Source organism: Theropithecus gelada, chromosome 11, assembly GCF_003255815.1.
Source record: "Theropithecus gelada isolate Dixy chromosome 11, Tgel_1.0, whole genome shotgun sequence".
Lineage (NCBI taxonomy): Eukaryota > Metazoa > Chordata > Mammalia > Primates > Cercopithecidae > Theropithecus > Theropithecus gelada.
Genome location: NC_037679.1, coordinates 16,031,347 through 16,044,837, shown reverse-complemented (window position 1 = coordinate 16,044,837; position 13,491 = coordinate 16,031,347). Strand labels below are relative to the sequence as shown.

The 13,491-nt window shown below is 47.8% G+C and overlaps 1 pseudogene; it reads left to right on the top strand.

Annotated features, from left to right (window-relative positions):
* Positions 1 to 2,358: 2,358 nt before the first annotated feature.
* Positions 2,359 to 8,857, top strand: LOC112634242 (annotated as a pseudogene).
* The last annotated feature ends 4,634 nt before the right edge of the window (positions 8,858 to 13,491 follow it).

Here is a 13,491-nt window from a genome sequence, read left to right as displayed (position 1 = left end):
ACTGTTTTCCATAGAAGTTGTACTAGTTCACATTCCCACCAGCAATGTCTAAGAGTTCTCTTTGCTCCACATCCTTGCCAACATCTGTTTTTTTTTAAATCTTTTTAATAGTAGCCATTCTGACTGAGGTAAGATGATATGGCATTGTGGTTTTTATTTGCATTTCTCTGATGATTGGTGATGTTGAGCATTTTTTCATGTATCTGTTGGCCATTTGTATATCTTCTTTTGAAAAATGTCCATTCGTGTCATTTGCCCACATTTTAGTGGGATTATTTGTGGGTTTTTTTTTTTTCTTGCTCGAGTTCTTTGTATATTCTGGATATGTCCCCTGTCAGATGAGTAGTTTACAAATATTTTCTCCAATTCTGCGGGTTGTTCATTCTGTTGCTTATTTCTTTTGTTGTGCAGAGCTTTTTAGTTTAAGTCCCATTTGTTTGTTTTTGTTTTTGTTGCCTGTGCTTCTGAGATCTTAGTCATAAATTCTTTGCCTAGTCCAATGTCCAGGAGACTTTTCCTTATATTAGATACTAGATTTTTACCCCAATACTAGATTTTCTTCTAATATTTTAATAATAGTTTTGGGTCTTATATGTAAGTCTTTAATCCATCTTGAGTTGAATTTTGTGTCTGGTGAGAGATAGGAGTTTAATGTCAGTTTCTTAATATATAAGGTGAGGATAATGATGCTTCCCTTACAGGTTATAATATGGGATACATGAGATAATATATACAAGCATGCCCTTTTTCCACTTGTTGGGGATAAGGAAAAAGGAATCTCCTCTTGTGGAATTGACATTGAGAGACCTCTCTAGTCCTATTACCACCAGCCATTTTTTCCTCTCTGAATTAGATCAACATGAGCCAGGTCTTTTATTTGTCTGTCTTGGGTTGTGTTTTTTACATAGAAGGGTGGGAACATTCCCAGATGTCACTATGAATTACCACAGAGAGATGTAGTAATAATAACAGCTAATGTTTATTGAATACGCACCATTGGCCAGATGCAGTTGTAAGGGGCTTTATCCATATCACCTCATTTAATCCTCATAACAACTTCGCGGAATGAGTACTACCATCGACAAGGAAACCAAAGCACAGAAACTTTAAATAACTTGCCCCAGTCACACAGCTAGTAGTTCAATAAGCCCATATTACAAGGATTCTTGAGCTGGATTCCATGCAGCTAATGGTTTTAGGTGTGAACTCTATGAAAAGTATATGCAGGTTTTTGATTGTTGTGTTACGTGCATTTTTGTGGGGGCTTATAACCTTCCTTAGATTCTCGACGGGGCCCACGATGTCCAAAAGCTTAAAAAAAAAAAAAGACCCGTGGAGAGCTTCTCCTAGACTGGGGTCAGGATAAAAAAAGCAATGTTGGGTATCCACTTCTGTGGAGCTGACTCAGCCCTAGGAATTCTAGGAAATTTCTTGCGTGAGGAAGGAGGTGTCTCCATGAAGGCTGAGGGATTTGTAGGATGATCTCAGAGGGATTTGAGAAGGGGAAAGTGAATGTCTTTGCTTCCCACCCCCTATCTTTCACTAGATGAAGGACAACTGTTTCCTCTGTGATTTCCCAAGTGTGAGAAGGGAGAGGGTGTGACATTAGTCTAAGGAAGAGGAAGACTGATAAAAGACTGGAAGGGACCCAGATATTATTAATATCCCTCTGCTGCCTACAGCATCGGCAACCTCCCCGCATGCCTCCACCCTTCCCCGCTCCTTCGGTCTCCTATCTCTCCCAGCTTCTGTTTCTCCCTCACTCTCCCACCTCCTGATCTGCACCCCTCCCCCAGCCTCTCTGTAGATATGGTAAGTCTCTTGTTGATTCCAGATTTCTTCCGTTTCTGTTAACTTTTGTTGAGCACCTAATGTATGCTGGTCAGAAATTCTCCAGTGCTTCCCAAGACCCAATCTTTCTAAGTTTTCAACATTTTAATAAAGGCATATGGATTCTTCAACTCCCTGAAATTGGAGTTGGGAGGACTTGACAAAGTCATCGGGATTCTCCTCCCTCGTTATAAAGATGAGAAAAATGGAGGCTTTAGGAAATCTCATAGTGTCGCAAGATGTAAGAAATAGTGATGAAAATGGAAAGCGAAGCCAGATGTTGCAGTGTCAGCTACCTCAACATTCATTATCTCTGCTAGAAGCTAGCGCTGCCAGGGGCTGGAAATGAAAAAATGACAGGACTCAGTCTCGGAGCCCCTGCGAGTCTGTCAAACCTCTAGTATGCAGCACACTCAAGGCACCATCCATATTGCTTAATTAACACGAATCCAGTCTCTTACCAGCCAGCAGTCTTGCTGTTTCCCTCCTTCTTGGAGGATTCGTGCAGGGAGATATGGGGGCGCCCTGATGCTGGAGAGCGTGACCATTGGTATGAGCTGAAGAGCTTTGGCCAATCCCAGGCCGATGCACGCGTCGTGACTGCAGGGCTAGAGAAGAACCACCAGGGGGCGCGCGGCTCTTTGCTAGCCTCTGGTTTCTGCAGGAAACCTCTCCTTCCCCCTCCCAGTCCATCTCCACTTCTTCTTTCAATTAGGGGACAGAAATTGGGCAAACATGGACAGTGGGAGAGACGCCCAGTGCAAAGAAACCCTGGATTATTCTGTCCCACCCCTACTTCCTCAGCTCCTTGCCCCTCTACATCCTGCCCACCAGTTATGAAATAGTTTCCTCGACCTCACCTGGAGGGACCTTCCTTGGACAGCAGTGAGGTACAGTCTGTACCCCTTTCTGTAGTCTCCTCAGGAGAAGATCCCTCCTGTCCATCAACACCTTGATACAAACTAAAGTAATACCTTTCCAGTTACTAGGGTTCATATCCTTCCCTGCTTGGGCAAGGTTTTGAACACACCATCCTCACTGTCCTTGTCCAAATGAGCAATGTTTTTAGCCTCTCAGTGTCTGAGGGGTCCAGATCCTGGATGTGGGCTCTGACAGGGGAGGGCGGAGGACAGTGGAGCCAGCACCCAGGGCATATTAGGAGGTGAGCGGGTGAGCCCTGTGACACCTGTGTAAGTAATTTCATTCCCCCTCCCAGCAGCCCTGGATGCTTCCTTCCTGTGGGTTCCAAGGCTCCATTCCCTTCTTTCCCCTTTCTTTACCTGTAAGGTTGGACTCCCCTGTGGATCTTCCACTTCTTTCTGCCCCAGAAAACTACTGTAGCAGGAGGGGACCTGCTCCTGTCCACTCTTTTGCCTTCTCCTTCTCATCCTAGAGAGCCTGATCGTGCCCCACTTTTCTGGGGAGTGATTGATTCTACATGCTGAGTGGGATGAGGAAACTCAGGCTCAGAGCAGGATTTCCACCGAATGTGCCTGCAAACCAGTAACTTCCCAGTAAAGTCTGTTCTGGGTGACCATGGTTCAGGAGTGCTGGTATACAGTGTGTGTTAGGCCATTCTTGTGTTGCTATAATAAATACCTGAGACTGGGTAATTTATAAAGAAAACAGGTTTAATTGGCTCATGGTTCTGCAGGCTGTACAAGCATGCATCTGCTTGGCTCCTGGTGAGGCATCAGGAAGCTTACAACCACGGCAGAAGGTCAAGCGGGAACTGATTTGTCATATAGTGAGTGGGACCAAGAGAGAGAAAGCTGGGGAGATGCCACACTTTTAAACAACCAGATCTCATGACAACTCATTCCAGTGTCTCCAGGACAGCATCAAGCTGTGAGGGATCCACTACCATGACCCAACACCTTCCACCAGCCCCTGCCTCTAATATTGGGGACCACATTTCAATATGCAATTTTGGTGGCACAGATATCCAAACCATTTCACAAGATATGTAGAGACAAGTTCTGACCCTTGTTTGTAGATCAGAGTGGTGTGTGTCGTGGTGTGTGTGTGTGTGGGCATCTGTGTGGATACTTGTGTGTACACCTGAGTAGGCACAGCAAGGCAGAGAGGCATTGATGGACTAGGGAAACATTGCTGAGTAGTGATAACTACTCACTGGGCAGGACTTGGGATTTGCAATTGTATGCATGAGTGCCTGCAAAGGCAGTTGAAAGAGCAGAGAGATGAAGCCAGGGTAAAAGATGGTGCAGAAAGACAGTGATCAGGGAGGAAAATGAGGACTTTCTGCTAAAATGCCTGAGGGCCTCCCTGCCTACCGCAGCCCTCTGTGTTCTTAAATCCTCCTGTCTGAACAGAGGCCAGACTCTCATTTCACCCCAGCCCGTCTGGGTCTGCCCTCTGCAAAGTCACTTCTGCACTGGTACAGGGAGAGGCAGGTGGTGAGTCACCTGAGAGACAAGTACGTGTTCATCATGAGCTGTAACTCACGCTTCAGGAACCTGCTGGCCAGACAGCTGGATGCACAAGGCTTGTGGGAGCTGCGTGTAGGACAGAGAAGGGGGCCAAGCAGCTAAGGGCCAGACTTCAGACAGGCTGGAGATGGTGACCATGGACATCACCAAGACAGAGAGCATTGCTGCAGCTGCCCAGTGGGCGAAGGAGCTTGTGGGGGACAGAGGTACCACCTCAATCCCTCCTCATGCCTGTTTGTTTCTCTTCTCTGTGTGTCACTAGGGGAGACCTAGTGTCTGCTAACTGGGAACATTCCCAAGACTTTTATTTTCAGGGGCTTGAGCTTTCCATTTTCCAGAGCAGAAGTCCTAGAGTGGCCGTGGCTGGGCCCAGGGTTAGAGGAGTCCAGCCTGTGGTTAGAGCCCAGTCTCTGGAGAATGTGGGGTCCTGACAGTTGGCATGAGACCATCGGGGATGGAACCGGGCAGGATCCAGGCTTCTGATCTCAGCATTCTCTTACTGGTTCCTTCACACTTGTCCCTGTTGAGGGCTTTAAGATGATCCCCACTTGACTCACCAGGACACTGGGGCTTGTAGAGCTGAAGGGACTTCACATCAAACACCGAGTGATGAATCCTGTTCCTTTTGGGGAAAGGGAGATCATTGATTGCTTTGTTCTGATTGTAAATGGAAAACATGGAGAAATTATAGAAGAGGATAAGATTGGATAGATAGGACAGTAAGAGAGGATTTCTCATTGGAGAAATGATAGAAGAGGATGGGAGTGAAATGACATTCACCCTAATCCCAGCCTCCAGGGTTAATCTCCCTCTACTTTACACATTCTGGGGTCAGCATTTTCATCATCAAATTTCTTCCACAACATAACAATCAAGGTCTCCATATTCCAGCATGTGGAGAGACCATAATTTGTTAAAGGGATTCTATATCGTTGAATGCCGAAGTTTGTTACCCACTTTTCCTGGCATAAGTAACATCTGAGTAATGATTCTCTACCAAGGTTTGTTGACAGACTTAGCAGTGCTATTCAAGAAAAGTAAAACTATTGAATCAAAGAATCCTCATTCCTTCAAGTCCAGGAAAGGTTTCTGAGTGGGGGAAGGGCTACCGTTGCAGGCCTTATTGTTTTTCTAATATTCCTAGGATCAATCTCTGTCTCCCGTATCCCCCAGTCCTCACCCACACACACCCCTGCCCCTGCCAGCCTGGAGTCTGTAGCTCTGTAGCTCCAACTGCTCCAGATCTTTCATGCTATTAGTTTGCTCCCCTGTGTCTTCTGTAGAATCTTCCCCAAAACTTGCTGGGCCCTATGGGGATAGGGCAGAGGTGGCCTTGTGGGATCATGGGAAGAAAGAGTGGTACTTCCTGGGGCAGAGAGTACAGTCTGGACACCTGTGTGGCATAAGACCCGCTTCCCTCCTCCCCTGTATGCTCTGGCCATTCAGTCCACAGTGAGCTTTGGGATTCCCAGGTACACAGGGTGACCTTTTCTTGCAGGACAGATATTGCCTTGGCATTATTGCAGGTTGTAGCACAGCTTGTCCTCTGATGGCCAGTGCAGGCCTGTTCTCTAACTTCCCCTAGTCTTAGTGTTTAAGTGTCTCTCTCCTAACCAGGATACAGAAAGTAATTACTCATGCGTTTTTCTTATTCTTTCCTTTCCTTTTTCTTGTCTCTTCTGTCCTTTCCCCTTGGTTTCTCTGTCTTACCCCATTCCTGTCTTCCTATTTCCTGCCTCTATCTCTCTCCCCTGGAGAGATATTTGTTTGGCCCTCATTCTGTTTTGTCAAGTTCTGTCCATGCACTTCACAGCGTTGGCTTTACTGCATGCTGGGTGCCAGGCACTAGGAGCAGAGATGGGAAGGACCACCCCTCACCCCCAATACGTTGAAATGGGTGCAAACCTTGAAACTCTGAAGCCACCCCATTCTTATTTCCTCTCTTCCACTCCTTTCCCTTATTCCATGTAGCACATTTGTTGACTCAATAAATACATTGAACTGGAAAATGAACTTGCACCCTAACTGTGTCCAACTGCATAAACACAACAGTGATGCTCTCATCTTCCTACCATCCCAGGACTCTGGGGCCTGGTGAATAACGTTGGCATCTGCCTGGTCTCCAGCTGCAATGAGTGGTTGATGGAACAGGACTTTTTGACCATACTGTTGGGGGTGATTGATGTGACTCTGAGCCTGCTGCCCTAATGAGGAAGGTCAGGGGCTGTGTGATCAATCTCTCCAGTATCGCGGGGCAGGTTTCACTTTTTGGTGGAGGCTACTGCATCTCCAAGTACAGTGTGGAGGCCTTCTCCGACTCCCTCTGGTACTGGCCTGGGACAGGGCCCTCCCTCGTCCTCCTGCACCTGTTCTTCTGTGGGAGCCCTTTGCGGTAGTTTTATGTAATCATAGCCTTAGAGGCCCCTTATCGAGATGCCCCTCTCTCATTCTGTGTGTCCTGTTGCCCTTATGGATTTAGCCAGTCACTTCTTGGGAACAGCTTCTGCATGTTCTGGGGAGGGAGGGGCCCCAGACCACATGGTTCCTGAACTCACCTTTGACCCTATTGAGTGGGCCTCATAGGCAGAAAATGTTTGAAACAGACTGGAACTGGCATATTTGGCTCCAGAGCCCAGGATGAAGCCACTGTGACATGCAGTTGCAGGGAGCCTAGGAGACATGGGGTGAGCATCTTAGTCCATACAACAGACTCTTTAGGCCCTTGGTTGAGTGCCCAATATACTCAGCCCAGGACAACAACAAGATTTTGGCCCTGACTGAAAAGCTCTGACACCTGAGAGAGGAGCAAGAGAGCTAGAAGGTTGGTTACCAATTCTCATAGGGGTTGTGACCCAGTCAGCCCTGCTGGCCATGGCAGCCACCTGAGTTGGGGAAGTTCCTGGAGATGGGGTCTGAGCTGGAGATTGAGGATTCCCCACCTGGCAGCCTTGAACAGAAATGGGGGAATGACTTTTGTCTTCAGCCTAGGCCCAGGGAGAGCCTCAGCCATCTGCCTGTGCTGTGGGGTCCTCATGGGGTGAAGCACAGGGCCAGGCCTTGGGGAAGGCTGGGCAGGTGGGTGCATGTGGGCTGGTGGAGGCCCTGGGCAGGAGCTGTGCTTCATGCTGTTGGCAGTGGAACCCCCCCAAAAAAGGATTTGCTCAGGAGAGCTCCTTGGTCTAGTTGACTTCTAGACACCCAGTGACTGCAGGGAGCCCAGTGGCTGTGAGTGTGGGGAGTCAGACTAAAGGCAGAGGGATGCTCCACAGAGGACAGCTGCCATCACCCAGCTCAGAGGCCAGGGAGATTCCTGGGGCAGGAGAAGAAGGGAGGGGACTGAGGACTGCAGAGGAGGTGGAATATGGGAATTCTGGTAATCCACTGGATGTGAGGGGCATAGGAAGTGATAGCACTGAGGTGCTGCCTTGCTCTTGAATTGATAGGATTTAGGGCTAGTAAGCTTTGGTATGTGAAATGTGGAAACCCCAGAGAGAGGCAAGGCCACCATCATAACTTTCATCTGCTATCTGCGGCCCTTCCCAACTCTCCAAGCTTTCTAGCCTCTTCCACTGCTGTTGCATGCTGGATTTGTATTGGGTTTCTTTGTTTTTTGTATTTTGCCTCCTAAGATTTCTGAAGTCCTTGCCCTTCTGCATGTCTGCCATGCAGGAGGGAGCTCTCCCACTTTGGAGTGAAGGTGGCTGTGATTGAACCTGGTCACTTCAAGACCAGTATGGCCAGCTCTGAGAGGCATTTACAGAACCTCAAGGAGCTGTCGGACTAGGCCAGCCCCGAGGTCAAGGAGATCTTATAGGGAGAAGTTTCTGACATCCTGTGAGTAAGCTGTGGACAGTGGGGAGATAAAGAAATCCTTGTCTAGAAGTCTAGGTCCATCACTAGTGCCTCCAACAGTGTGAGAGTCTGTCCTCCAGACTCTACCTCCCCAACAAAGTGAGGACATTTAGTCCATTTAGCCATGTGGTCAACTGGTCACCTAAAAGAAGAATCCAAGCTCCTATAATTGAAACCACTGGCTCATCTGAACCTCTCATTATTTTGAAGAGGAAACTAAAGCCAGAGAGGTTAGACACCTGTGGACTCATGGGCAGCTGGGTTTAGAGATAGCTTATTTTCATGTTCTTAGGCTGTTAATAGAGACCTTCAATTTATGCAGCCCAGATATCTTAGGAAGAGAGGCCAAGGGGGCTTAGTGTGGAACAGGTTTTGCTGGAGTGAGGGTTGGGGCACTCCCTGGGGAATATGGATGGATTAGATTTGAGGCATATCATTGAGGGGCCTAGGGATTCTTAGACACTCTCCTCCCAATTCAGAGCTCTAAGTGGGAGGGGAAGGATGTGCTAGTACATTAAGGATCTTTTCTCATTTTGAACAGACCTCAAAAAAGCACATAGGAGCCTTTGGTCAAAATGCAGTACAAATCTATCATTGGTGACTGACTGCATGGAGCTGACCATCTGCCACCCCTGCACTTGCTATGCAGCTGGCTGGGATGCCAAGTTTTCTACCTCCCCGTGACCTACATGCCCACCTTCCTGGTGGATGCCATGCTCCGCTAGGTTCTCCAAGGCTGGCCAAGGCCCTGTGAAGCCAAGACTCAGGTGCATGTTTTCATAGATTTGGGGTATGCCATGAGGGGTGATGTATCAGGGAGAGAGAAATAGGTTACAGGGAGGAAGCTCTTAATGTCAGCAGGTCATGGTTCCCGCCTCCTTCATGACCTCCTGGCTCAGATTCTCCTGGGAGATAATTCCATTCTCTGAAGATGTTGGTAGGAAGGTGCCAAGTTATCCAGCTGAGTAACAAGGGACTAAATAGCCCTCCTGGGTTCATTGTCACCTTGGGTGTTCACTTAAGGCTCCAAGCCTCTTGGACCATCCTTGGGCTAACAACTGGGGAGGTTTTGAGCAGTAGAGGGAGCCTTAGACCACTCCATTACCTCCTGCCACCTCCTTGGGCTGTGCATTAATGCTGGACCAGTCTACACCATCCCACGGGGTGGAAATGGCCTGGAGGATGCAAGGGAACCTCTCCTCTGAAGATCCCTATGCACAAGGTGTGGAGATGGGGAGGTGACCATTATGCTGCCCCACAGGCCTCAGGAGTCATCCCAGCAGCAGTGACTAGAAGGTGATGTCCTAGGTAGGGATCTGTATGAGAGAAATAAACCAATGTTCTATTTGTCCTGAAAGCGTGAACTTCCTTAGATTCTTTTGTTCTAGAAAAAGTTGATAGGATCACCCATGTGCAGTGATTTGAATGTTCTTGTGAAGCTACACTTGGATTCCAGACACATGAGATTGCAATCCCTCTCTGAGTCTGGGTTCCCTCCTTTGCTCAGTACCCAGAGTCACTCCAGAAAGCCAGGTCACTGTCAGCCTCTCTAGGACTACAAGTCAGAGGCAAAAAGAGTAAACAGGAATAGGTCCTCTCCTGATATTGGAATTCTCTGCAAGAAAAAGTAGGAGATCCCAAAGGGGAAGTCTGATCTCAGAGGCTAAGAAAGGGGAAAGAAGGGTAATAGGGCTGAGACCTCCCGAACTGCTGAGAGGGAGGAATGGAGTGACTTATATAAGTGGGTATCTGAGTTTATACCCTTTCGTCTCCTGAAGATACCCTTTCTCTAGCTTTGAGTGGCCTTGGAGAGCAGTGACAGGAAGAGGCAAGTGCCTTTAAGGAGTTCAGAGGATGAGAGGCATAGCCTGAGGATGGATTTGAAGAGGGAAGTTGGACTATCCCTGCCCTCTGTCAGCCCTTCCTACCACCAAGGTGAGGGAAAATTGTTTTCTTTCCAGGGTTTCTGGAGTATCTTTGGGTCACAGAAATAGACCTAAGAACAAGCCAGCAAGGAGATGTCAATAAGGCACTGGCAGGCCCCAGGTCCCTCCCTGGGGCAACTGAAGCCTCCTCCCCTCACCTGTGCCCTCTCTGTGACCCTCAGTGATCAGCCCTTACTTTAAAGTCATTTCACTTTCCCTGTGCCATCCCTCAGGTCCCCCACCATATCCCAACACACCCCCTCCTCCAGTGACAGGGAGTGAGAGTCACATCTGGACTATCTTTCTTGTTTTCCCTCCCTTTGTTGAGCCCCTGCTATATGCTGGAGAGGAATTCTCTTGAATTACCTAGTCCTCATCCTCAGTGTCTTCAGTTTTCTGAAGATGTTGCAAGTGTGGACTCAACACAGAAAGCATTAGGAGAAAGGGGTACAGATTCCTGGGCTCAGTACAAATTGTAGTTACAGGGTACCATCTCTGATTTCTCATTTTACTGATTTCAGGTTAAAAGTCCAGGATATGGAGTCTTTAGAGAGCCCTGTGTCATTGAACAAATCATGTTCAGTGTAAAAACAGATAGTGAGGTCAGATGTTGCAGGACCTCTGAATTTAAAACACGTAATGAGGCTGGGTGTGCTGATACCTGTAATCCTAGCACTTTGGTAGGCCAAAGCGGGTGGATCGTCTGAGCTCAGGCATTCAAGACCAGCCTGGGCAACATGGCGAAACATGGACTCTATCAGAAATGTAAAAATTAGCTGGGCATGTTGATGCATGCCTGTGGTTCAGCTACTCAAAAGGTTGAGGTGGGAGGATCACTTGAGTCCAGGAGGCAGAGGTTGCAGTAAGCCAAGATGGCGCCACTGCCCTCTAGCCTGAGTGGCAGAATGAGACTCCGTCTCAAAAACAAACAGAAAAAAAAACCCCAAACAAACAAAAGACATGCAAAGAGGAGAGGATGGAGAAAGATGGTGGAATAGAAGGCTTCACAAATCCTTCTCCAGCCCCAACCCCACACCAGGACAACAAGTTAACATCTACACAGAAAAGAACACTTTCATAAGAACCAACAACCAGGTGAGCACTCATTTTACCTGGTTTTAATTTCATATTGCTAAAAGAGGCACTGAAGAGATAGGAAAAAATAGTCATGAGTCATGGACACTGTCCTTCCCCAACCCCTGGCTGCAGAGGCATGGTGCTGAGAGTGTCTGTAAGTGCTGGAGGAGGGAGAACACCGTAATTGTGAGGCACTGACCTCAGAGTTGTCCTGTTAGAGCAGAGAGGAAAACCAGACCAAACTCAGCTGATGCCTGCCTGGGGAGGGAGCATTTAAACCACCCCTAGCCACCGGGGAATCGCTGATCCCAGCAGTCCTAACTTGAGTGCCCATGAACCTCACCACCAAGGGCTATGATGCTCTGTGTCTCCAAGTAAACTTGAAAGGCAGTCTGGGTCATAAGGACCGCAACTCCTAGGTGAGGCCTAGTGCAGAACTAGGCCCAGAGACAGTGGATTAGGGGGACACATGACATACTGAGACACCTGCTGGGGCAGCCAAGGGAATGTCAGCATCACCCCTCCCCTAACTCCAGTCTGCACAACTTGAGGCTCCAAAGGAGACCCCTTTTTTCCACTTGAGCAGAGGAGAGGGAAGAGTGGGAAGGGTTTTGTCTTGCATCTTGGATACCAGCTCAGCTACAGCAAGATAGGGCAATGATCAGAGTCATGAGGCCCCTATTTGAAGCCCTAGCTCCCATATGAAGGGAACCCATTGCCTTCAAGGAAAGGACCCAATGCTGGCAGCATTCATCACCTGCTATCTGAAGCGACCTTGGGCTCTGAATAACCAGTAATTCCTAGGTACTACATCAAGGGCCTTGGGTGAGCCTCTGAGACTTGATGGCTTCAGGTAAGACTTGGGACATTCCCAGCTATGCTGGCTATGGAGAGAGACTCCTGCTTGAGAAGAGCAGAGGGAAAAGTAAAGGGGACTTTGTCTTACACCTTAGGTGCCAGCAAGGCCATAGTGGGGTAGAGCACCAAGTGGGCTATTGTGTTTCCTGATTCTGGGACTTGACTCTTGGATGACATTTTCAGGACATACCCTGGGCCAGTGGGGAGCCTGCTGAGCTGAAGGGTGAGTTCCAGGCCAGGCAGCATTCACCACAAGCTGACTTAAGAGATGTTGGGCCTTAAGGGAACATCGATGGTTGTCCAGCAGTACTTCTTGTGGCCTAGGGAGGCGGTGGCTGCAGGTTGAGGTTCCTCTGCCTTTGGAAAAGGAAGGGAAGAGTGAGAAGGACTGTGTCTTGTGGTTTGAGTCCCTGCTCATCTGCAGTTTAGTAGAATACCAGGTACACTTCTAAGGTTTTTGACTCTAGTCCCTGACTCCTGCACAACACTTCTGGGCCCATACAGGGTATGGGGTACCTCACTATCCTGAAAGGAAGGACACAGGCCTAACTGACTTTGCTACTTGCTGACCATAGAGCCCTAGGGCCTTGAACAAACATAGGTAGTAGCCAGGGACTGCATACAGCAGGCCTTTGGGGAGACCCAGCACTGTGCTGGCTTCAAGTCTGATGCAATGCAGTCATAGTGGTGGTGACACAGGGGTGCTTGTGTCACTGCATCCCCAGCTTTACATGGCTCAGAACACACAGAGAGGGAGATTCTGTATGTTTGGGAGAAAGTCCAGAAAGAGAATGAGACTCTGTCTGGTATTCCAGAGAATTCTCTCAGATCTTGTCCAAGACTATCAAGGTGGTACCTCTACCAGTCTGCAAGAACCATAGCATTACTAGGTGTGGGGTGTCCCCTAAAGCAGATGCAACTTGAATCACAACACCTAAGTATTTTCAAATATTTGGTAAGCCTTCCCAAGAACGACAGTTACAAATAAGCCCAGACAGTGAAGACTACAATAAATACATAAGTCTTCAATTCCCAGACACTGAAGAACATCTACTAACATCAACACCATGAAGGAAAACTTGACCTCACCAAATGAACTAAATAAGGGACCAGGGACCAATCCTGAGAAACAAATATGTGACCTTTCAGACAAAGAATTCAAAATAGCTGTGTTGAGGAAACTCAAAGAAATTCAAGATAGCACAGAGAAGAAATTTAGAATTCTATCAGATATACTTAACAAAGAGATTGAAATAATTAAAAAGAATCAAGCAGAAATTCTGGAGCTGAAAAAATGCAATTGGCATATTCAAGAATGCAGCAGAGTTCTTTTTTTATTTTTATTTTTTATTTTGCTTTAAGTTCTGCGATACATGTGCAGAACATGCAGGTTTGTTACATAGGTATACACGTGCCATGGTGGTTTGCTGCACACATCAACCCATCATCTAGGTTTTAAGCCCCGCATGCATCAGGTATTGTCCTAATGCTACCCCTCC